General features: G+C 43.5%; 1 long non-coding RNA gene across 4 annotated transcripts in view; it reads right to left on the bottom strand.

Annotated features, from left to right (window-relative positions):
• The window catches only part of LOC103007326 (uncharacterized), a 167,045-nt gene that overhangs the window by 65,646 nt on the left and 75,405 nt on the right, over nt 1-25,994 (bottom strand). The window contains exon 3 of one of the 4 annotated variants that reach the window (XR_009007098.1): nt 8,993-9,053. The exons of the other annotated variants lie outside the window; for them this stretch is intronic. This is a non-coding gene — a long non-coding RNA (uncharacterized LOC103007326). The remainder of the gene's footprint in view (nt 1-8,992; nt 9,054-25,994) is intronic. 4 annotated transcript variants of the gene reach the window in all.

Genomic DNA, 25,994 nt, shown 5'->3' with positions numbered 1-25,994 from the left:
AAAGATACCCCACATCCAAAGACAAAGGAGAAGCCACAAAGAGATGGTAGGAGGGGCACAATCACAATAAAATCAAATCCCATAATTGCTGGGTGGGTGATTCACAAACTGGAGAACACTTATACCACAGAAGCCCACCCACTGGAGTGAAGGTTCTGAGCCCCACGTCAGGCTTCCCAACCTGGGGGTCTGGCAACAGGAGGAGGAATTCCCAGAGAATCAGACTTTGAAGACTAGCGGGATTTGATTGCAGGATTTCGACAGCACTGGGGGAAACAGAGACTCCACTCTTGGAGGGCACACACAAAGTAGTGTGCACGTCAAGACCCAGGGGGAAGGAGCAGTGACCCCATAGGAGGCTGAACCAGACCAACCTGCTAGTGTTGGACGGTCTCCTCCAGAGGCAGGGGGTGGCTGTGGCTCAATGCAGGGACAAGAACACTGGCAGCAGAAGTTCTGGGAAGTACTCCTTGGCGTGAGCCCTCCCAGAGTCAGCCATTAGGCCCACCAAAGAGCCTGTAGGCTCCAGTGCTGGGTTGCCTCAGGCCAAACAACCAACAGGGAGGGAACAGCCCCACCCATCAGCAGACAAGCAGATTAAAGTTTTACTGAGCTCTGCCCACCAGAGCAACACCCAGCTCTACCCACCACCAGTCCCTCCCAACAGGAAGCTTGCACAAACCTCTTAGACAGCCTCACTCACCAGAGGGAAGACAGCAGAAGCAAGAAGAACTACAATCCTGCAGCCTGTGGAACGAAAACCACATTCACAGAAAGATAGACAAAATGAAAAGGCAGAGGGCTATGTACCAGATGAAGGAACAAGATAAAATCCCAGAAAAACAACTAAATGAAGTGGAGATAGGCAACCTTCCAGGAAAAGAATTCAGAATAATGATAGTGAAGATGATCCAGGACCTCGGAAAAAGAATGGAGGCAAAGATCGAGAAGATGCAAGAAACGTTTAACAAAGACCTAGAAGAATTAAAGAACAAACACCTAGAAGAATTAAAGAACAAACAAACAGAGATGAACAATACAATAACTGAAGTGAAAAATACACTAGAAGGAATCAACAGCAGAATAACTGAGGCAGAAGAACGGATAAGTGACCTGGAAGACAGAATGGTGGAATTCACTGCCATGGAACAGAATAAAGAAAAAAGAATGAAAAGAAATGAAGACAGCCTAAGAGACCTCTGGGACAACATTAAACTCACCAACATTCGCCTTATAGGGGTCCCAGAAGGAGAAGAGAGAGAGAAAGGACCCGAGAAAATATTTGGAGAGATTATATTTGAAAACTTCCTTAACATGGGAAAGGAAATAGCCACCCAAGTCCAGGAAGCACAGAGAGTCCCAGGCAGGATAAACCCAAGGAGGAACATGCCAAGACACATAGTAATCAAACTGACAAAAATTAAAGGTAAAGAAAAATTGTTAAAAGCAACAAGGGAAAAATGACAAATAACATACAAGGAAAATCCTATAAGGTTAACAGCTGATTTCTCAGCAGAAACTTTACAAGCCAGAAGGGAGTGGCACAATATATTTAAAGTGATGAAAGGGAAGAACCTACAACCAAGATTACCCTACCCGTCAACAATCTCATTCTGATTTGACAGAGAAATCAAAAGCTTTACAGACAAGCAAAAGTTAAGAGAATTCAGCACCACCAAACCAGCTCTACAACAAATGCTAAAGGAACTTCTCTAAGTGGGAAACACAAGAGAAGAAAAGGACCTACAAAAACAAATGCAAAACATTTAAGAAAATGGTCATAGGAATATACATATCGATAATTACCTTAAATGTGAATGGATTAAATGCTCCAACCAAGAGACACAGGCTCACTGAATGGATACAAAAACAAGACCAATATATACGCTGTCTACAAGAGACCCACTTCAGACCTAGGGACACATACACACTGAAAGTGAGGGGACGGAAAAAGACATTCCATGCAAATGGAAATCAAAAGAAAGCTGGAGTAGCAATACTCATATCAGATAAAATGGACTTTAAAATAAAGAATGTTACAAGAGACAAGGAAGGACACTACATAATGATCCAGGGATCAATCCAAGAAGAAGAAATAACAATTATAAATATATATGCACCAAACATAGGAGCACCTCAATACATAAGGCAAATGCTAACAGCTATAAAAGAGGAAATCAACAGTAATACAATAATAGTGGAGGACTTTAGCACCTCACTTACACCAATGGACAGATCATCCAGACAGAAAATTAATAAGGAAACACAAGCTTTAAATGACACAATAGACCAGATGGATTTCATTGATATTTATAGGACATTCCATCCGAAAACAAAAGATTACACTTTCTTCTCAGGTGCACAGGGAACATTCTCCAGGACAGATCACATTTTGGGTCACAAATCAAGCCTCAGTAAATCTATGAAGATTAAAATCATATCAAGCATCTTTTCCGACCACAAAGCTATTAGAAATAAATTACAGGAAAAAAAAACCTAAAAAACACAAACATATGGAGGCTAAACAACATTACTAAATAACCAAGGGGTCACTGAAGAAACCAAAGAGGAAATTAAAAAATACCTAGAGACAAATGACAATGAAAACGCGACAATCCAAAACCTATGGGATGCAGCAAAAGCAGTTCTTAGAGGGATGTTTATAGCAATACAATCTTACCTCAAGAAACAAACAAAAAAAGTCTCAAATAAACAATCTAAACTCACAGCTAAAGGAACTAGAGAAAGGAGAACAAACAAAACCCAAAGTTAATAGAAGGAAAGAAATCATAAAGATCAGAGCAGAAATAAATGAAATAAAAACAAAGAAAACAATAGCAAAGATCAATAAAACTAAAAGCTGGTTTTCTGAGAAGGTAAACAAAATTGAAAAACCTTTTGCCAGACTCATCAAGAAAAAGAGGGAGAGGACTCAAATCAATAAAATTAGAAATGAAAAAGGAGAAGTTACAACTGACACCGCAGAAATACAAAGCATCCTAAGAGACTACTACAAGCAACTCTATGGAATAAAATGGACAACCTGGAAGAAATGGACAAATTCTTAGAAAGGTATTACCTTCCAAGACTGAACAAGGAAGAAATAGAAAATACGAACAGACCAATCACAAGTAATGAAATTGAAATTGTGAATAAAAATTTTCCACCAAACAAAAGTCCAGGACCAGATGGCTTCACAGGTGAATTCCATCAAACATTTAGAGAAGGGCTAACACCCATCCTTCTCAAACTCTTCCAAAAAATTGCAGAGGAAGGAACACTTCCAAACTCATTCTACGAGGCCACCATCACCCTGATACCAAAACCAGGTAAAGATACTACAAAAAAAGAAAATTACAGACCAATATCACTGATAAACATAGACGTAAAAATCCTCAATAAGGGATTTCCCTGGTGGCACAGTGGTTAAGAATCCTCCTGCCAATGCAGGGGACAAGGGTTCGATCCCTGGTCCGGGAAGATCCCACAAGTCGCGGAACAACTAAGCCCATGCCACAACTACTGAGCCTGCGCTCTAGAGCCTGGGTGCTGCAATTACTGAGCCTGCATGCTGCAACTACTGAAGCCCACACACCTAGAGCCCATGCTCCTCAACAAGGGAAGCCACCGCAGTGAGAATCCTGTGCACCGAAACAAGGAGTAGCCCCCACTCGCTGCAACTAGAGAAAGCTGGCGAGCAGCAACGAAGACCCAACGCAGCCACAAATAAATAAATAAATAAATAAATAAATTTATTAGAAAAAGAAATCCTCAACAAAATACTAGCAAACAGAATCCAACAACACATTAAAAGGATCACACACCATGATCAAGTGGGATTTATCCCAGGGATGCAAGGATTCTTCAATATACACAAATCAATCAATGTGATACACCATATTAACAAACTGAAGAATAAAAACCATATGATCATCTCAATAGATGCAGAAAAAGCTTTTGACAAAATTCAACACCCATTTATGATAAAAACTCTCCGGAAAGTGGGCATACAGGGAACCTACCTCAACATAATAAAGGCCATATATGACAAACCCACAGCAAACATTATTCTCAATGGTGAAAAACTGAAAACATTTCCTCTAAGATCAGGAAAAGACAAGGATGTCCACTCTCACCACTATTATTCAACATAGTTTTGGAATTCCTAGCCACAGCAATCAGAGAAGAAAAAGAAATAAAAGGAATCCAAATTGGAAAAGAAGAAGTAAAACTGTCACTGTTTGCAGATGACATGATACTATACATAGAGAATCCTAAAGATGCCACCAGAAAACTACTAGAGCTAATCAATGAATTTGGTAAAGTTGCAGGATACAAAATTACTGCACAGAAATCTCTTGCATTCCTATACACTAGCAACAAAAGATCAGAAAGAGAAATTAAGGAAACAATCCCATTCACCACTGCAACAAAAAGAATAAAATACCTAGGAATAAACCTACCTAAGGAGGTAAAAGACCTGTACTCAGAAGACTATAAGACACTGACGAAAGAAATCAAAGATAACACAAACAGATGGAGAGACATACTATGTTCTTGGATTGGAAGAATCAATATTGTGAAAATGACTGTACTACCCAAAGCAATCTACAGATTCAGTGCAATCCCTATCAATTTACCAATGGCGTTTTTTACAGAACTAAAACAAAAAATCTTAAAATTTGTATGGAGGCACAAAAGACCCCGAATAGCCAAAGCAATCTTGAGGGAAAAAAATGAAGCTGGAGGAATCAGGCTCCCTGACTTCAGACTATACTACTACACTACAAAGCTACAGTAATAAAGACAATATGATACTGGCACAAAAACAGAAATATAGATCAATGGAAGAGGATTAGAAAGCCCAGAGATAAACCCACGCACCTGTGGTCAACTAATCTATGACAAATGAGGCAAGGATAAACAGTGGAAAAAAGACAATAAGACTCTTCAGTAAGTGGTGCTGGGAAAACTGGACAGCTACATGTAAAAGAATGAAATTAGAACACTCCTTAACACCATACACAAAAATAAACTCAAAATGGATTAAAGACCTAAATGTAAGACCGGACACTATAAAATTCTTAGAGGAAAACATAGGAAGAACACTCTTTGACATAAATCACAGCAAGATCTTTTCTGACCACCTCCTAGAGTAATGGAAGTAAAAACAAAAATAAACAAGTGGGACCTAATGAAACTTAAGAGCTTTTGCACAGCCAAGGAAACCATAAACAAGATGAAAAGACAATCCTCAGAATGGGAGAAAATATTTGCAAATGAAGCAACTGACAAAGGATTAATCTCCAAAATTTACAAGCAGCTACTGCAGCTCAATATCAAAAAACAAACAACCCAATCCAAAAATGGGCAGAAGACCTAAATAGATATTTCTCCAAAGAAGATTGCCAACAAACACATGTAAGGATACTCAACATCACTAATCATTAGAGAAATGCAAATCAAAACTGCAATGAAGTGTCACCTCACACTGGTCAGAATGGGCATCATCAGAAAATCTACAAACAACAAATGTTAGAGAGGGTGTGGAGAAAAGGGAACCCTCTTGCACTGTTGGTGGGTATGTAAATTGATACAGCCACTATGGAGAACAGTATGGAGGTTCCTTAAAAAAACTAAAAATAGAATTACCATATGACCCAGCAACTCCACTACTGGGCATATACCCTGAGAAAACCATAATTCAAAAAGCCACATGCACCCCAATGTTCACTGCAGCACTATTTACAATAGCCAGGTCATGGAAGCAACCTAAATGCCAATCGACAGAATGGATTGCAAATCGAATGGATAAAGAAGATGTAGTACATATACACAGTGGAATATTACTCAGCCATAAAAAGGAACGAAATTGGGTCATTTGTAGAGATGTGGATGGACCTAGAGACTGTCATATAGAGTGAAGTAAGTCAGAAGGAGTAAAACAAATATCATTTATTAATGCATATATGTGGAATCTAGAAAAATGGTACAGATGAACTGGTTTGCTGGCAAAAATAAGAGACACAGATGCAGAGAGCGAAGTATGGATACAAAGAGTGGAAAGTGGCAGGGGTGGTGGTGGTGGTGGGATGAATTGGGAGACTGGGATTGACATATATACACTAATATGTATAAAATAGGTAACTAATAAGAACCTGCTGTATAAAAAAGAATTAAAATTTTTAAAAAAAGAAAAGAAAAGAAACACATGGAGTACTACAAAAATAAATAAATAAATAAATAAAATTCAAAAATAATAATAATTTTAAAAAAAAGATTGGTACACTCTACCTGGCAATTCCACACCTAGGCACATACCCAAAAGAATTGAAAGCAGGGACCAACAGATATTTGCACACCAATGTTCATAGCAGCATTAGTCACAACAGTTTAAAAACAATCCAAGTGGCCATCAACAGATTAACAGATAAGCAAAATGTAGTACATACATACAATGGAATAGTACGCAGCCTTAAAAAGGAAGGAAATTCTGACGCTTCTACTACATGGATGAACCTTGAAGACATTATGCTAGTGAAATAAGTCAATCACTAAAAGATAAATACTATATGATTCCACTTATAGGAGGTACCTAGAGCAGTTAAACTTACAGAGGCAGAAAGTAGAATGGAGATTGCCAGGGGCTGCAGGGAGGGGGAAATGAGGAATTATTGTTTAATAGGTAGTTTTAGTTTTATAAGGTGAAAAGAGTTAAGGAGATGGATGGTGGTGATGGCTGCACAACAATGTAAACGTACAATACTACCGAACTGTACACTTAAAAATGGTTAAGATGAGAAATTTTACCGCAGTAAAAACAAAAACATTGGGGGAAAATGTGGCATATACATACAGTGGAATACTATTCAGCCACGAAAAGGAATGACATTTTGATCTATGCTTCTTTTAGTTCTGAGACTTAATTTCCAACATGGTGGGGTGGGGAGCTCCCTACACCAACAAGCAATTCTTGAGACACCAGCTGGCTGTCCTACAATTCAACTCAGTTCTAACTCGTCTACCTGGAGAGAGCATCAGATCCCACAGGTTAAGGGCTCAGTCCCAGAGGACCATCTCCCCACCTCCAACTTCAGATGCCAGTTGCAAGTCCAGGTTGTTACCTGTGCTTCTGGTAAACTGACTATAAATTAGAGGTTCCCACGACCTCCTCCTTGGATTCAATTAATTTGTTAGAGGGGCTCACATAACTCAGAGAAACATTTTACATACTAGATCACCAGTTTATTATAAAAGGATTTAACTCAGGAACAGCCTGATGGGAGAGATGCAGAGGGCAAGGTATGGGGAAAAGATCGGAGCTTCTACACCCTCCAGGAATGCACCAAGCTCCTCAAATCACATGTTCATCAACCCAGAAGCTCTCTGAACCCCGTCCTTTTGGATTTTTATGGAGGCTTCATTATATAGGCACGATAGATTAAATCATTGGCCGTAGGTGACTGATTCAACCTCCAGCCCCTCTCCCCTCCCCGGAGGTCAGGGGGTGGGGCTGAAAGTTTCTACCTTCTAAACACAAGGTTGGCTCAATGACAACTCGCCCCTGGTTCTTCAGTACCTTCCAAAAGTCACTTAATTAACATAACAAAAGACACCTTGATCACTCTCAACACTTAGGAAATTCCAAGTGTTTGGGAGCTATGAGCAAAGAACTGTGGCTGAAGACCCCATATATACAACAAATATATTTTGGTCATCTGAACAACCAAATATATATTTTTTATAAATCACAATATTGCAATGCTACAACACGGATGGACTTTGAAAATGTTATGTTAAATGAAATAAGCCAAACACCAAAAGACAAATACTGCATGATTCTACTTTCATGCAGTCCCCAGAATAGGCAAATTCAGAGACAGTGTAGGACAGGATTACCAGGGGCTTCAGGGGAAGGAGGAAGGGAGAGTATTGTTTAATGGGCACAGAGTTGTTGTTGGGGATGATGAAAAAGGTCTGGGCACAGACAGTGGTGATGGCTACCCCGCATGGTGAATGTATTTAATGCCACTGAATAGCGTACTTACAAATGGTTAAATGAAAAATGTCATGTATGTCTATTCTACCACACAAAAAATTTGTTACACTTTATTCAATTAATAAATCTAATTAATTTAAGATATGGAGGAAGCATAATTAGTCCCATTGACACTAAGAGTGTTAAATACCTTTTTCACTTACGAGGCTCGTCCGCATCCAAGGTACTTTGCTAGCCAGTGTGGCAGTTGCTGGATTCAATCTCAGGTCTGTGAATCCAGAGGCCAGGAATAAAGATTCCCGCACCCATAAAGCTACCCCTCTCTAATAAACTGGTCAATCCAGTTCTGCTTGGGCTGAGGACAGCCTCCCTCCTGCCGGGGAGGGCTCAGGCTGCTGACCTCTCTTTACCAGTGTGGGTCAATGAATTGAATAACAATCTGGGTAACTTCGGGCCGGCGTCCTTCCTGAGCTTGTGCAGGGCCCCCTGGGTGTCTGTGGAGTAGCTTTGCCTGCAAAAAAACACCCCAGCTCCCTTGTCTACAAAAGGTGACTAGCTCAGAAGGTGTGGCTGAAACCAGCCAACAACAAAACTTCCCAAATCAAATGATGAATTTAATCCCACCTGGCATCAGAAAGCGTGGACATGAACCGTCCCTTCCACCCTTCCTACTCTGAGGCAGAATAAATATAGATGCCCATGACACCAACTTTCCATCCTTCATGTATGCTGCCCTGTCCTGCTCTGCCAGGCGGGTTAGAACAACCTGTTTGGAATAAAGATCCCACCTTATATTCAATAACATCAACAACCTTTGGATGGGGGTGGGCACGTCTCCATAGACTGTGGATTTTAGAGTTTAAAGCATCCTTTGAGGTCATCTCACCAAATCTCTTCATTTTCCCAGAAGAAGAAACATAGGGAGGGAGGGGTGAGGATCACTGATTTTTTGAGCTAAAGAGCCCTGGATTTGAACTTGACTTTGACACTTACTTTGACATTTATATGGTCTTCAGCAAGTTGAGTTATCGTCTTTGGACTTTAGTTTGCTCATCTGTAAAATGGGGATAATAGTACCAATGTTATAGGGTTGTTGTGAGTATTAAAAAATATATGTCAAGAGCCTGGCACATGCCTTTTTCACAGTGGTTAGTATTCTCCTCAACCACCATCACCATCACCATCATCACCATCGTCACCAACATCATCATCACCATCATCTGTATCATCATGAAACTAAGACCCAGGGAGATGAAGGATTTCTCCAAAATCGTACAACTGTGGCTTGTGGCAAAACAAAGTCTTCCACACCGGTGGGTTTTTCCATTTCATCATCCTGAGACAGCACAATTTCCTGGCCCTAAAAATTTACAGCACTTCATAGAAAATATTTGAAATTATATGGCTTTTCCACATCTCCAAATTAGAAGTCCAGCTTGATGTCCAAGAGTCTTCAGCACAGAAACAAACTTTTCAGAGTAAAGATATTGAAACAAATAATGTGAGCCTCCTTGCTCTCTGCTTCCACATCTGAAGCTGGAATTCTCAACGAGGATCGCAGAGGAGATGGAGATGGTCCAGGGAGCTCACCTAGAGGGTGGGTACAGGGCAGTTGCCCAGGAAGATGACCAGACTTCTCTTCAGAAAGCTAAAGGCTGAACGGAGAGTTCAGCAGAATTGTGAAGGGAACAGATAATAATGATCACGATGACAGCACCAACTGAGCACTTAAGCACCTACCTCCATTACCTTTTTCAATCCTCTAACCCTATGGAATAGACAAGATTATTTCCCTCATGAATGAGGAAGATGAGGCCAAGGGAGCTTTACAAACTCATTCCCCAAGGAAGGCTTTCCAGGTCCCATTACTAATTACTAGCCATACCAGGATACCCACTCCCCAAACCTCTGAGCTCAGGCTGTCTCATACCATCTTTCCATCTCCAATGCCTTTCCTCATCTCTGTTTGCTGCAATCCTATTCATCTTTCAAGATTTAGCAGGAATGTTATCGCCTCAGACTTTCAATTATCCATTTTGCCTTCTGACTCATTCGCCTACAAGTTCATCACTTACCATATTGTATTATAGTTTGTGTGTGTGTGTGTGTGTGTGCACTTCTACATTAGGTGTCAAGATCAAGAAGGTGTCAAGATCTAAAATCGTGTTTCATTTGCCTTTATATATTGCTTAATATATATAAAAGATGGTCAGTAAAGGTTTGTTGGAATTCTCAATCCCCTTGGTCACACAGCTTGTCCTTGGAGAAACTAGAACACCTTCAATATAGACTTGGCCCTCAACTCCAAGAGCTCGTGTAGATTTGAAGGACATTCTCTCCAAAGCTGATGATTAAAGTAGGCACAGATACACAGCTTCAAACTAGTAACTTGCCCTTATGGGTTCACTGAACAAGTGGACAAAGATACATACACAAGGATGTTCATTACAGCCTTGTTTATAATGGAAAAAATGGAAGCAACTTAAATGGCCAACCAGGGAGAAACGGTTAAAGATATCTCCATAAAGATATCTCAGTGTGTATCTCATTTTCACCCAAAATGAAAAGCTATGTTACTTTAAAAACGATTATGTACATCTCAGTGTACAGATACGGAAAGCTATCTGGGATGTATTCCTGATTGAAATTAAAAGTAGGTTACATAGCCACATCATTAATATTATCTCATTTAGGGTAAACTTACGTAACTACAAACATCTGTGCATATGCTTAGGGAGGTTTTGAAGTGAGTTCACCAAAATTAACAGGATTATCTCTGTGTGAAAATATTTCAGGTAATTTTTACTTTCTTTTTTTGTATTTCTGTATTCATTAAGCTTTTTGCCTTTGAGAATGTATTGTTTATATAATCAGGAAAAAACATAAATACATTTTCATTTGAAAGGAAAAAATGTACGTAATCTCAAAAGAGGTTTTATAAATTCATGGGTAACAAGGCTTCTTAAATATGGAGGGTAGTGTCTTCTGTCCAGGAATCCTAACTTCTCCAACAGGGAAATGGGTACAAGGCAAGCCCTGCTTATCCCACAGGGCTGTGGCAAGGACCTACTGTGTTTGAAAGTCTTTTGAAAAATAAAAAGTACCAAATAGATGCAAAACACAGATCATCCTAATAATTTGATCATTGCTTATTAAGAATTTGCAATGAACTATGAAGGCATATTCAAGAGTTGCAATCTCAAACACCACCAGGAACCAGGCAGGACAGAGATGAGCAGGGCCTCTGGAGTCCAGGACCAGTGATCACTCAAGAGAAGACTAAAATCTAGATTATTATGTGAACTCTCTCAATTTTTTAAATGTTGGCATCTCATTTAAAAAATGTCAAACATCGTGCCATCAGTATAAACATAGCCCCCAAATCACATGCTTGCAATTTCTGGTAGGTATTCCCCTAACTTAACAGAAGGTCCAGAATTGACTAGTTTATCTCTAGTCCACTGATACAGCTGCATCCATCAGCCTAAGACTAAAGTACCTCTTGAATTAAAAAGAAAGATTCAGTTATGCCTGTTCTAACTTTAGAGTAAGATGTTTTATTGCATTCTTGTTTGTTTGTTTCCTTATTCCGCTCTTTTTTTTTTTTTTTTGAAGTACAGTTGATTTATAATGTTGTGTTAGTTTTAGGTGTACACATTCTTGTTTTTTGTTTTTGGGGGGTTTTTTATTTATTTATTTTTGGCTGCGTTGGGTCTTCGTTGCTGCGCGCGGGCTTTCTCTGGTTGCGGTGAGCGGGGGCTGCTCTTCGTTGTGGTGCGCGGGCTTCTCATTGCGGTGGCTTCTCTTGTTGTGGAGCACAGGCTCTAGGCGCACGGGCTTCAGTAGCTGTGGCACACGGGCTCAGTAGTTGTGGCTCATGGGCTCAGTAGTTGTGGCTCACAGGCTCTAGGTGCACAGGCTCAGCAGTTGTGGCACACGGGCTGAGTTGCTCTGTGGCATGTGGGATCTTCCCAGACCAGGGCTCAAACCTGTGTTCCCTGCACTGGCAGGCTGATTCTTAACCACTGCGCCACCAGGGAAGTCCCACATTCTTGTTTTAATTGATAGCTTTTATATGACATAAAAAGTAACTTGTGATTAACTAGAACATTTGACAAAACTAAATAGCCCACAAATCCTAATCATGCCAAATGACAGAATTCTAAATACGTGTGTCTTATATTAACCTTTGCATATATATGTGTATCTGTGTGTGTACATATATTTGCAGATATGTATGGTCAAAATGTCTACAGAAGAGTATGTTTCAAAGCCAAAGAAAGCATATTCGTCCTTTGGAAAAAATCTCTGCTTTTTATTTTTAATCTCAATTTGAAAGATATGAGCTAAACATGGTTGGATAGAATATTAACGAGGTTCAGCCTCTAATTAAGGTTAAAGCTTGATTACTTCCAACATCATATTGAGATACAGGAAAATACTCCCAAATAATTATATTTGGATGGATGGATAGATTGAATGATTAATGGATTTGAAGAAAGCTTATAAAAACATATTTAATGTAATAAAAAAGAGAGTGAAATCATAGATACAGAAAAGAAAGGCTGGGCAGTAGGATAGTGTCAGGGAAAGTTCACACACAGAGACTCAGGTGCCAGCCCTACACAATCATTGACTACAGGCTGCAAGCTCAGCTCCCAGCAGTCAAAACAAAAGCGATGTTATTCATCACTTATTCCCAGTGTGTCATGATTACAATCAACTGTCTTTGCTCTCCTGGTGACAAAACTAAATGAAATAACGTCTCTCCTATGACTCCAAGCTAAAGATGACAGATCAACTAAAACTATACTAAAGATATTAGAAGATAAAAGGCCAAGAATCTTGCTATGTTCCTTTATCCAGCATTCTGAGATTGTCTATACCCAGTTATAGAACTGTCCACTGACTTATTTTTTACCCCAAGACAGGCTCTTGCACACAGACACTAATCATCCACCCTCTTTCAAAACTACAATTAAAAAAAAAAAAAAATAGGAAAGACTCCATTTTAAACTAGGCCAGACTTTAATACGTGCAAAGGACAAACAGTCCCAAAATACTCCCAGCCACGCCCCTTCATCTCCACGCCCACCAATTTCAGGAGGCTTTTTGTTCTGTTCATGTTTTCCAGGGTCCTAGGACTGATGAAAGCCGCTTTGCCGCTTCTACCAAAGCGTGTGCTCTGTGGCATCTGTCTGGAGTTCAGGTACAGGGAAAGGGAGTGCCAAGCGAGAGAGAAGTCTAGGAAGTCTGGGGCAGTGGTGAAAAGCCCCTTTCGGGGAGTATTATGGGCTGAACTGCGGAGGCCAAAATTCATATATTGAAGTCCAAACCCCCAGTACCTCAGGATGTAACGTATTTAGAGATAAAATCTTTAAAGACATAATTAAGGTAAAATGAAGTCATTCCAGTGGGCCCTAATTCAATATGACTGGTATCCTTGTAAGAAGAGGAAATAAGGACACAGACACACACAGAGGGAAGACCACGTGAAGACACAGGGAGAAAGCAGCCAGCTACAAGCCAAGCAAAGAGGCCTCAGAAGAAACCAACCCTGCCAACACCTTGGTCTTGGAATTCTAGGCTCCAGAATTAGGAGGAAATAAATTTCTTTGTTTAAGGCTTCCAAAGTCTGGGGTACTTTATCATGGCAGCTCTAGCAGACTATTAGAGGGAGATTTTAAAAAGACAAAAAACAAAAAAAAACTTGGTATTGGGGAAACCATTTGATAAGAGACCCTTATTGACCCTTAAGAGAACTCTTGAAGGAGAACGATGGCCTCCTGCACATGGGGACTGTTCATTCTCAATCCAAACTTAAAGTTTTGCTCTATTTTAGTGCCTTTCATTTGAAACTGGTTTTGTTTGTTTGCGCAGCCTTAGATGTCTGCTGATTGAAAAATCACTGGTCATTTCCCACCATCTTGATGCTGACTATTGCAACTCAAATGCATGTTCCACAGAAACTGGGCTGGTGAGAGGGAAGATGGAATGGGGTGGCGTGAAGAGGGAACTGGTGAGAGTGTGATGGCCCAGGTGCTGGGCTGTGCACCTGACATATATCAACTCATTCGATCATGTCATGCTTCAGGTTCAAAAATGGACATGGCAAGGTGTCATGGTTTGCCCAAGGCCACATACTAAGTTGTGGTAGGGCAAGATGTGATTCCAAAGCCTATGCCCTTAACCCCCACCTCTCAGTGAGCTCCCCTCCTTCCCCAAGGGGCTTCACTGAACGCAGGACAAGTTAGGACTCTCCCAGCTATGACAGGAGTGCAGCTGAACCTCTCATAACTCGAAAAGTGTGGTGGATCTCGAGGCAGCATTAAATCCAAGACTCTAATGAATCATCGGGGCGCTTCATCTCTCTTCTCTGCTTCCCTCTGAATGTTGCCACATGTGCCCTACCAGTGACGGGTCCCCTCCATGTGATGGGTAAGATGACCATGAAATGACCAAGTTCACATCACACCAGCATGGCAAGCCCAGAAAGGGGCAGGAGGCCGACATTCCCATCAGCGTTGGGAGGAGAGGCCTGGCCAGCTGGAGTCACATGACCATCCCAGAACCAATGACTGTCGTTTGATTGTCCAGGCCTGGGTCATATGTCCACACCTGTGGCCAGGGCTGCAGTGGGAGAGCAGGTGGCAGGGTTTGTTACCAGGAAGGGGGAAAGGGGACAAGTCGAATTAGCTCCCATAAATTCAAAGACCTGAGTCACTAGTGAAGCGTGACCCGGACAGGTGAAGGGGTTTGCCCAAAGTGTCACAGCTAGGGATGGGGAGAGCTGGGCGTCCGGACTGCAGGAAGCTATTAAAGAAATACTAATGTGAGGAGTTGTCCCAGTTCAAAAGGCTACAGAACGCTAATACCTTCTGTGTAAGAAAGGAGAGAGATAAGAGTGTATATTCGATTTGTATTTGAATAAACTCTGGGGCTTCCCTGGTGGCGCAGTGGTTGAGAATCTGCCTGCCAATGCAGGGGACACGGGTTCGAGCCCTGGTCCGGGAAGATCCCACATGCCGCAGAGCAGTGAGCCACAACTACTGAGCCTGCGCGTCTGGAGCCTGTGCTCCGCAACAAGAGAGGCCGCGATAGTGAGAGGCCCGCGCACCGCGATGAAGAGTGGCCCCCGCTTGCCACAACTAGAGAAAGCCCTCGCACAGAAATGAAGACACAACACAGCAAGCAAGCAAGCAAGCAAGCAAGCAAGCAAGCAAGCAAGAAAGAAACTCTGGAAGCACCAAAAAACTAGGGGTTTTTGATGACTTATAGGGGGTGGGGTGAACAGAAACCAGAGTGGATGTGAGACTTCTCACTGTACACCGTAGGATGTTGTTTTTCTTTTTAACCATTTGAAAATATTACCAGTTTTTTAAAAAATATTTATTTATTTATTGGGCTGCACTGGGTCTTAGTTGCAGCACGCAGGTTCTTTTAGTTGTGACATGCGGGCTCTAGTTCTCTGACCAGGGATCGAAACCGGGCCTCCTGTACTGGGAGCGTGGAGTCTTAACCACTGGACCACCAGGGAAGTCCCACCAGTTTTTTAAAATACAAATTAAATTTAATTTAATTTAAAATAAAGCTTAAAAATTATCCATAGAAAAAGGAAATAGGCTGAAATGATAACAGTGGCTGTCTTTGGATGTTAAGCCTAAGCATGTTTTTTTCCCTTTGAACTTATTTACCAAATTTCCTAAAATGAACATGTACTGTTTTTCACAATGAAAAGAAAATGAACTTTAAAAAGATCTGAACTGAAAGTCACATGATATATGAAGCAGAAATCATAATTCTGACAATATCATCTAAATTTATTTTTCATTCCCTGTAAATCAAGTTGCCCTGCAGCCCCCATACCCCAACCACCCCACCCCCAATGCTCTGAAGCATTGCTTCAGAGGGCCAGGCAATCGTTGCGCTTCGAATTTCAAACAAGATTTGTAAGCGCAAGAAAGTAGTTTTGAAAGTCAGGCTTTGTTGAGAAAAGGTTATTTCTAAATTCCAAACTGCTTCCCTTGCAAAGAACACCACGTGGTGGTCTGGACATATTAGCTACATCGAGAGAAAAGACAGGATTTAACAGGAGGGGAGTTCTCTGGGCTTCCTCTCCTCAGGTCTGAAGGATGGTGCTGAGGATACAGGGAGATACAGACCAAGTGGGATGGTGACACCCTTGGTCTGGCCTGATCTCTGAAGGACCCAGCAATCCCACCTTGGCCATCCAGCAAAAAAAAAAAAGAGAAAGGTACATCCATCAAGGTACATCAAGGGGAAGGGAACTGTTATAGACTGTATGTAATGTGTTCCCCCCAATTTATATGTTCAAGTCCCAGCCCCCAGTACCTCAAAATATAACCATATCTGGAGATAAGATATTTAAGGAGGTGATTGAGTTTAAAGAGAGGCCATTAGAGTGAGACTCTAATCCAATCTGACTGGTGTCCTTATAAGAAGACGAAGAGTCACTAGGGTACGAGTTAATGGAAGGACAGCCATGAGCAAGAAGGCCTCCATCTGCAAATCAAGGAGAAACCAACCCTGCCAACCAACACCGTGGTCTTGGACTTCCAGCCTCCAGAACTGTGAGAACATAAATGTCTGTTGTTTAAGCCACCCCATCTGTGGTATTTTGTTATGGTGGCCTGAGTAAACTAATACAGAAACCATCTCAAAGAACGTCCCCAGAGCAACAGTGAGTGGCCAAGCAAGTGGGAAATGCCACCTGGCGTGGTCAGGTGCTCCTAGGAGGGTGAGTATCCGTGGGCCCGCAGAGACCCGTGGGGGTGGGACCAGCCTGCATTCAAACACAGGACCCTCACCACCAAAGGAAGTGGAGAGATCAGAGACTTCAGTAGTGGGTGCTGCTGTGACCCACAGAGGGACTGGTGAGCAAAACCACCCTTACGCACACTATGGGATGCCAGGGACCAGGCCAGACCAGCCACAGCATGGCCCACGGCGTGGCCACAGCGAGAAGTACCTCCCAGTGCCACGACGCTAGGGAAGCATCCCTGGCACCCAGAGGTCCCCAGGGAAAGGGAGGGAGCTCTGAAAGACTATTTTCCCCAAAGAGACTGTTTTCATCCAGAAGCATGTCAGTTTTTAAGCACCTCTGACTGACTAGTTGTGAGGTTTTCCACCATATGTTTTTGCACCTCTGAACTGTGGTGGATTCATTTCCAACCAAACCCTGGTGTGACTGATAGTACGAAGTCATCTATAAATGAGACAGCAAGAAAAATGACCTCAGCTTGGTCAAAGCCCTGAAGAAGCTTAAGGCGTCCTAGCATGGAATTTGAACTGTTTTGAAGTCTGTTGAACAGGACAGAATTCCAGGAGTCTTGATGGGGCTTGGTTAGCACAAGCCCTCTCTCGAGGTGTGGCACAGACCCCGGGAGCCATATTGTATGAGGTTCTGGTCTGTCTCACCAGAGGGTGAGTTCCAGTCTAACGGCTTGGAGGTCTTCCTGCTTTTTTCCATTTTTAAAAGAGCAGATGTTCTCCTGGGAAAGAGATATTTAGCTACCCAAGCAAATCAGAGAAGAGGAGGAATGGAAATAAACCAGGCATCTGCCTGCCACGGTGGCAGTGCCCAAAGAAATCACATTAGCTGGAGGGGAACATCCGGCCCCAGGGACGGCTGCGCAGCTTGGCACCGTTCCGGTCCCGAGGGAGCGACAAATACGACTGTCTTTGTTCTGGTTCTCGACGTGAAGGACGGTCTGTGGGGTTATTTGTCTAGTTTGTTGACTCTCATAAAAGACATTCATAAATTTATTCTTAGTGCCAGGGGTGCTTACCGGTGTCAAAGTGGAGTCTTTTCAGACAGTCACTCTGTGTTAAAACAAGCCACTCAGATGCATCTATAAATAATTGTCTGGGCTTCGTTTAGCTAGCAAACGGCTTTTTTTCTTCTCTCTCTCTCTCTCTCTCCCTCTCTCTGTCTCTCCCTCTCTCCCTCCTCTCTTTTTAAAATCAACTCTAAAATGATTTCATAAACAATGGGAGGAATTTCCCATTAATATTAAAGTGTGTCTGGGTTGGTCATTTTAATAGAACTTTCCAGAGGGAACAAGCAGTCCTTCCATCTTGTCCATGTGAAACCTATTCCCTTTTCAGAATAAGACATTTGGCAACCCAGCCTCACCAGGACCAGTCATAGCTTCCCCTCCCCACCATCCTATGTCCATCTCTTTCACTGCTTTGGCCAAAAAAGGAGGAGTACAGCGGGGCTGTGGACAGCAGCAGCCTGAGCCAGTCAGGAGAACGTGTCACCACCCTGAGGCCTCCACGTTTCTACTCTGACCTCAGATCTCCAGAATTTTACTTTTCAGGCTACCACCCATCTAGGCTAGAAAGGTAGAGTTATGGCTGTATCAGTTCCATTGATATAACAGAACTCCCCAACAGTCCCCTGGAAATAATAGTGACTTAAAAGAAGACAGACATTTATTTCTCTTTTCCATAAAAGTAGTCTAGAGATAGACAGCTTAGGGTTGGCGTGGTGGCTCCACAGTGTCACCTTCTGTCTTTGTACTTCACCATCCTTGGCATGTCATCTCATGGTCCAAGATGGTTGCTCAAGTCCAGGCATCACGTCTGCATTCCAAGCAGCCAGAAGAAGAAAGAGGAGATGAATTGTATTCCGTCCCGTTTAAGGTCAGTTCCTTTAGTACCACATACTACTCCTTCTTCTACTTCCTTGGACAGAATTTAGTCAGATGACCTCACCTAGCTGCAAGGGAGGCTGGGACTAGCCAGACAGCAGTGTTACTTGAAAAGGAAGAACGGACATTGGGAGGTCACTAGTCATCTCATCCACACGATGACTGCACTTGATCACTTCCCATAGAGTCTTCCAGGGCCTACAGTTCCAAAGCCCCACAGAGTCCTGCCACTGTTCCTCTTTTTTTTTTTTTTTTTTTTAATTTTCAGTTTTTGCATCTCTCCTCCTCAAAACTCACTTTCTATCCGTCACTCTTTCTCAGAGTTGAGATTCTGAGAAGTTGCACCGCCAGACTGAATTCAAGCTTAGTTCTGACCAGGTCAGGACCATGTGTTGCCTTAAACTGCTGCCCTGTGGGCCTTCTCCTATGCTCTGAAAGTCTTAAGAAGCCAGGCATGGAAATCACCCCAGGAGGATCCTTGCAAGTTCAACTTGAAAGCAAAACTTGAGTCTTGCTTCATCCCTGCTTCACTCAGGGAACACAAATCTTCCAGCCTTTATGGTCCACACTAGGGAAGATGCCAAAAGCCATGGGGAGGGCAGAGCTGCTCTGGCTGGGAGCAACAGTGAGTCCCATTGATGGATGAAGCCACTGCCTGGACAGACCTGCTCACGTCGTGGACAGTCTCCCGCTCCTTGGGTCCACCCTGGATTCTAAAGACCAACCACAGTGAGGACCCCACACCTCGTCTGAGACCCAGACGCTGCCCCTGCCTTGTCACGTGGGGTTTCAGCAGACCATACGTGGCGTGTATTCACTGCCCTCCTGCTGCCCTCCTGCCCTTCTGGACCACGCCACCAGTCCAGCTCAGTGCCTGCTCTGCTCCACACCAACTTCATTACTGCCAGAGACAAATGCTGTTGAGCGTCAAGTGTCAGAACAACATGCTCCATGTGAAATTCACCCACCCACCCTGCACGGATCACCTGAGTAGAGCGAGTACTAAAAGGATACTCAGCAGTTGTCAGAGAAAGATGAGGTCTGAAAACTACAAGTAGGAATGGCAAGGAAAAATAAGCCACAAAGCAGCCTTGCTTAAACTGCATTCAGTGACATACCAGTGCCATGCAATGTCGAAAGGTGTTTCCACCCCAAAAAGCACAGTCAGCTAAGTTTGGAAATTGCTGCCACTAGAGATTCATACTTTAGCAAATTAAAGGCTCTGAGAAGTCCTGCAGTAAAGAAAGCTGTTTATTTCCCTATTTAGCCCAGCCTTTCCTAAACCGTTTAACTACCCCCTTTTCCTTCTGGAATGTCTATTACTGTCTCATGAAACCAATGTTCATCAGAATACTGGATGATACTGTAATGTACTGAGGGCCACAGCTACCTCTCTGGCTCTGGAATCAAATCACCAGCATTCAAATCCTTGCTCTAGCAGTTTTTAGTGATGTGACCTTGGGCATGTTACTAAGTCTCTTTGTGCTTTGATTTTCTCATCAGTAGAATGGGGGTAAGAATAGCATCTGCTTCCTAGAGTGGTTGTGAGGATTAAATAAGTTAATGCATGTGGAATGCTTAGAACAGTTAGAATAAATGTTAGTGGTGATGAGGATGATGATGATGATGATGATAATGATGATGAAGGAGGGGAGGAGGAGGAGGGGTGGAGAAGGAGAAAGAGGGGGAGAGGGAGGGGAAGGGGAGGGGAGGAAGAGGAGGAAGAAGAAGGCAATAACCCTGTTATTGGAAGGCTTTCCACAGTTTACAAGAATGGTTTATTTGTTAGTTGATTGTTTATTGCCTGGACCCCATGAAAATGTAAGCTCCACCAGGGCAGGAATCTTAGCTTTTGATCACCAATGCATCTCAAGTGCCTACAACACACTCCTGATCTAACAGGCACTCAGTAAAAATCATGCTAATGGACACACAGATGGGCGGGCTCAAGGCAAGAAGTGACAAGTTACAATGTAAGGAAGATGAGATTTGGGAATTCCCTGGTGGTCCAGTGGTTAGAACTCGGTGCTTTCATGGCCGGACCAGGTTCATTCCCTGGTCAGGGAACTGAGATCCTGCAAGCTGCGTGGTATGGCCAAAAAAATAAGAGAGATTTCCGAAGTCACAAGAGAGAGGGGCTGGAGTGATTTCATCTGGTTATTAAAGAAAGAGGTGGAAATTTGGGTCACTGAGATGGAGAAAGGGGTATCTAGAGAGTGATACTCCCAAAACCGACTAACGGTGATTTTCTTTGGGGCTAAGATTATGAGTGATTTGCATTTTATATTTTATATGTTTTCTATTATATATGTAAGTATAAATATAAATATATATAGTAATAGATAATATAAATATTTTTAGATATTATATATTTAAAAAATATATTTTTATACATTATATATTGTTTGAATGTTTATAATACGCCTCCATATAACTTTTGTAATATTAAGTTGAAAAAGTAAAGTGAATAAATGCACACAGCAACACAGTCCAAGCCAGAAAGGAGACTCTAGCCCCTGAGATCTGAACCCCTGGTTCCAGCCTCCCAAGTCAGGGACAGGTCACATGAGCATCAAGGGAGGACGAGACATCTTTGTGGTTCTGCCACATGGTCCGGAATGCCTGACTTTGGGGCCCGAGCCCCAGCCTTAACCTAGTCTCCTCTCCTAGTAACAGAGCTCCAGTGTTCCTTGGGAAAGTTTTACACACACACTCACATACACTACTCCAGGGGTGAGGTGACCCAGACCTGGTCACTCACAGCATCAGAGAGTTTTCAGGGGAGGGCATGACCCAGTCAGAATTCATCCCAGGGCCCTTACTGGAAGCCTACTTCCTTACTGAAAGTTTTCCATTGGACGTAAGTCTGCCCAGTGCTGCTGGAGGCCGTCCTGCCCCCATGAGGAGAGCACCAGCCTGAAGATGGAGCCGGCACAGAGAAAGGCAGAGCTAAGAGACAGTGAGAGCTCCTGATGTGTCATTTAGACACCTGGGTGCAGCCATGCCTGAAGCCACCCCTGTCCTGGTCATTGTGATGAGCTGATTGCGCTTAGTTCAGTCTTCTCAGATCCAGTTAATACAGAGGCTTGAGTGCTTCCTGGACTGTTCACCACAGGGAAAAATTCTGCTCATGCGTCTCAGCAAGAACACATGCAGTGGAGTTTTGTGAACAGAAGACACTACTGGAATAGACAGTGTCCCTGCTCCATCCAGACCACACTCCCACCCCAGTGCCTTTTGCTGTTTCTGGTGCCCATCCCCCCACTTTCCACGTGTTTTTGTTTCCAAAAGCCTGAACCTTCGAGAAGTGCTTGGAGTTCATGTCCCTCCGGGTGGCCCTTGGCCGATAACTGAAAGTCGTGAGAGTATGAAAGGCCAGCTCTCTTGCTCAGCACCAACTCTGAGAGGTGAGTTACACCCTAGCAGAATCAGGCTTAAGCCACCCTCATGGGCTCTATCTAAAGCCACCCTCTTGCTTGGTTTCATGTCTTCTTCCCATCCCTGACCACCTTCCCTTGGAGCACCCACTTCATACATCACTGCACACAAATCCCCTGAGGGATATAACTGAAGACACCAGGCGCAAACCGGCCAGGCCAGGTGGGCTCTGAGCACCCCCAGAGAGCAAGGGGCAGGGGAGCCTGGAGGTGATCTCCACCAACCCCCAGAAGACTCCACGCAGCACACAGGCTGTTACTTCTCCCCTCCATCCTGGCAGCCACAGACCAGAGAGTAAGCTGGCTCGGGAATACCCAGCACCCGGGTTGTGACATGAGAAGGGAAACCAGCCTGGCTCCCTGCTGGAGAAGAAGGACGGCAGGGGTGATAAGGGACTCTCAGGCACGAGGTCTTTCCTCCGCACTCCGAGCCCTGGACTCAAAGTCAGCCTGCACGATGCACTCAGATCCTCGCCTTTGTCTGACCACACTACCTCCGGAAGCTGCAGCGATCACCAGTACCATGGTCCAGTGCCCTGGCACTCTAATAAGCAGCTCTCCAGACCCGTCTTGGATGGGCCACGCCATGCCCTGTGCCAGGACCACACCTTGGACCCTCCAGTTTCTTCTGCTCCTGGAGACATGGGCAGTCAGAGCTGAATTTCTAGTTCTTTTGCTGCCACTAGATAAGCTTTTGTTCTTGGTGGTGGTGACTCTACAGTGCCTCTCCTGACTTTGTGGATAAAATGACCACGAGGAGTGTGTAGACCTTGTCCCAGCATCAAGTGGGCACTGCAGCTTTTGTTTTCTCAGGAGCCACTCCCCCTCCCACCAGTAAGAACCCCCAAGATCGGGTCACTTTGAAGGCTTCTATGATGAGCAGGTGGCATGACAAAATAAATACACACCTGGGCCACAGTGATTGGTTGCGGGCAGACCCATGACCATAGCCAGGCCAAGGAGACCTGACGGTGGACTTGGGGGAAGAGAGATGATTTCTCTCTGTTGGATGTGAAGCTGGGTTAAGCCTGGAAAGGCCAGAAGTCACCATGGGGAGGGTTTGCTCAAGAGGGAAGTCAATGCATGCTCTTCTCTGTTGTTGCTGGGTTTTGTTGTGGTGATTCTTTTCTTCTGGTTTTCTGCTTAAGCCAGTTTGATTCGAGTTTTCTGTCACTTGCAACCGAAAGCATAATAACAAATAGCAACACCGATGGATAAAGTACAAGAGAGGAAACCGCCTCTAGCCCCGTATGGCTTTGGTCAGGGCTCTTAACATCTAAAACAAAGGCAGTGGAGAGGTGATGCACGCATCTGGGCTCTGGGCAGAGCACACCAACTTTGCTTTGCCTTCACCTTCCTTTCCACGGAATTCTCCTTCAAAGCCCAGTTCAAACCTCCAGGAAGCCTGCCCTTCTCTCCCCAGCCCTTGGGGACACATCCTGCTTTGAATTCCTGCAACATTTAACCTGTCTGTGCCACCCACTGTTCTTATACCAGCTTGATATTTTCGGGTCACAGTCCGTGCATATGTGCTGTGTCCCCCCACCCAAAACTCCTAAGAGTAGCTAAGCACATTACCAAACCCCAGGCACTGTGCTAAGAAACCCATTATATGCAAATTGCTATAGATGCTCACAGCCATCCTGCAAGTTGGTATCTCATTCTCCCCGTTCGAAAGACGAGGAAGGGCAGCTCAAAGAAAAGAAGTCACCTGCCAGAGCTCACCCAGCCAGATGTGCCAAGACGGGGATTCTTTAAGATGATAAACTTCTAGGTCATACCACGCTGCTCTGCAGACACGCACCCTCAGCCCAGTGGTGCGTTTATCTCACATCAGTTCCTCCCAAGCATCTGCTGATGGATTCGTCTGTTGTGAGAGGATTTCAGGAAGGCGCAGGTCAGGCAAGAGGAAAGACCAGTGGCATTTGGGGGCTGCCTCTCTGGGCAGCCCAGGTCTGCAAGTGGAGGAGTAACTCCCTGCCGAGGTTCCGCCTGTCCCCCACTCCCACCCATCTGCTCTGCCCAGCTCCATTCCCTGCACAGAGCCCCACTCACTACCTGGCCAGAAGGTGAGGCATCCTTCCCAGGGAATCCTGACCCACGTCTCAGGCGCTGTGACGGCAGCCGGCTAACAGAGGAGCAGTTCTCCCCTGGAACAGAAGAAATTCAGTCGCATCAAGAGCTCACACTGTCAATCCGGTACCAAAACAACCCACCACCCCCCCCCCCATTAGCCAAACCCTGAGCTGGACCCAAGCGTTAATTTTGTTACCAAGCAATGAAACACACAAAAGTGTTTTCTTCCCAGAAAACAAAAATAGCAGACCAGTTTGAACCTGAGCTTAACCTGTATATTTTCAAAGACTGCTGAACAGGTACAAAAATCAGACATCAAAATGTTCTGTGAATGAAACCAATATTCATCCGATCCAAGTTCTTGATTCAAATCAAGAAGGAAGGAGCGTTTTACCTCCCTGTGTAGCTCCACGGGGTGTGTAATAGTGTTCTCGGGAACTTTGTGTGAAGAACAGAGGCTGGCTTCTTTTACATGTGGTTTTTAAAAATGTCATTTTATTTTAACCTTCCATAAAGATGAATCAGAAATTTTCAGAGCATTCAGTGCCCCTTGTATTGACAAAAGCATTTCAAGATGGATCCATTGTAATAGCGTAGCGTAAAAGCCTCAGGGAAGAGGACAGAGCCTTGAGTCCTGGGTCCAATTGCCCAGGTGACCTCAGGCACGTTACTCTGAAGCTGTGGTCACCAGAAGTCAAGGTCAGGCTCTTGAACAGCCTGACTCAGCTCACCTGACGCTGGGCATGGAGGGGCCCCTTGGGCGTGTCCCCTTTTGGAAGGCCTGACCCACACGAAAGCATCTGATTCCAGATCTCATGCGCCAGAGGAGAGCACACTGGGCCAGCTGGACTGTCCCGTTCTCATTCCATCCCAGCCTCTGGACAAGCTGCTTACCGGGTCCCAGAGCAGCAATCAAGAGGCTGAGAGCCCCCCAGCCATAAACACACGCAGACCACACCAGTCCTAGGGCCTGGAGAAAGAGAATGCCGTGCAGAGGATGGGGAGCTGACGCCACTACCAACAGCTCGATGCACCACCACAGCATAAACAAGTGAAAATGGTCGTTCCATTGACCAAAGGTCAATTACTCCTGTTTTATAAAGACCAAGGGCATCCAAATGGCTAACAGTAGTTACTCTGGGGTATAGGAATGGAGAGCAGGAGACAGAACCCTGCTTTCCATTTTACACTCGTATCCATCATTTGGACCCTTCATAAGGAGCATGTATGCACTGCATTTATAGCGTTTAAAATAAAGGCTAAACGCTAAGCATATGATAGAGGCAGAAACCACAGATGGAAAGACTGATGGGCTCCACTGCACAAAATTGAAAAACTTATGTGTAACAAAGGAGAAATTACCTTAAATTATATTAGGAGAGGAAAATATTTACAATATTAATGATAGTAAATATTTACTATCTTAACATATAAAAAGCACTTGGGGAAAAACCACACTGTAATAAAAATGAGCAAAAGACATAAATAAGCAATTCGTGAAAGAAGAAATACAAGTGGCTAATAAATATAAAATCTGCATCCCCACTAATAATTGAGGACACACAATGAAAAGTCAGATAACATTTTTGCCTATCAAACTAGCAAATATGTATCCAAAAAAATTTATAATACTTATTGATAAGAGGACAGACAGGTGAAGAACCTCATACACTGTTCATAGGAGGGTAAACTAGTAAAACCTTTTTGGAAGGCAATATTGCAAAGTCTATTAATAATTTTTAAAATATGCATAAACTTTGACATAGCTAATCCACTTTTAAGCATTTATCCCTAAGGAAAATCATC

The sequence above is a fragment of the Balaenoptera acutorostrata genome, chromosome 2 (genome assembly GCF_949987535.1).
Source record: "Balaenoptera acutorostrata chromosome 2, mBalAcu1.1, whole genome shotgun sequence".
In the NCBI taxonomy this organism is placed as follows: Eukaryota; Metazoa; Chordata; class Mammalia; order Artiodactyla; family Balaenopteridae; genus Balaenoptera; species Balaenoptera acutorostrata.
Note: the sequence above shows the minus strand (reverse complement) of the source record. Positions and strands in the feature narration are given on the sequence as shown.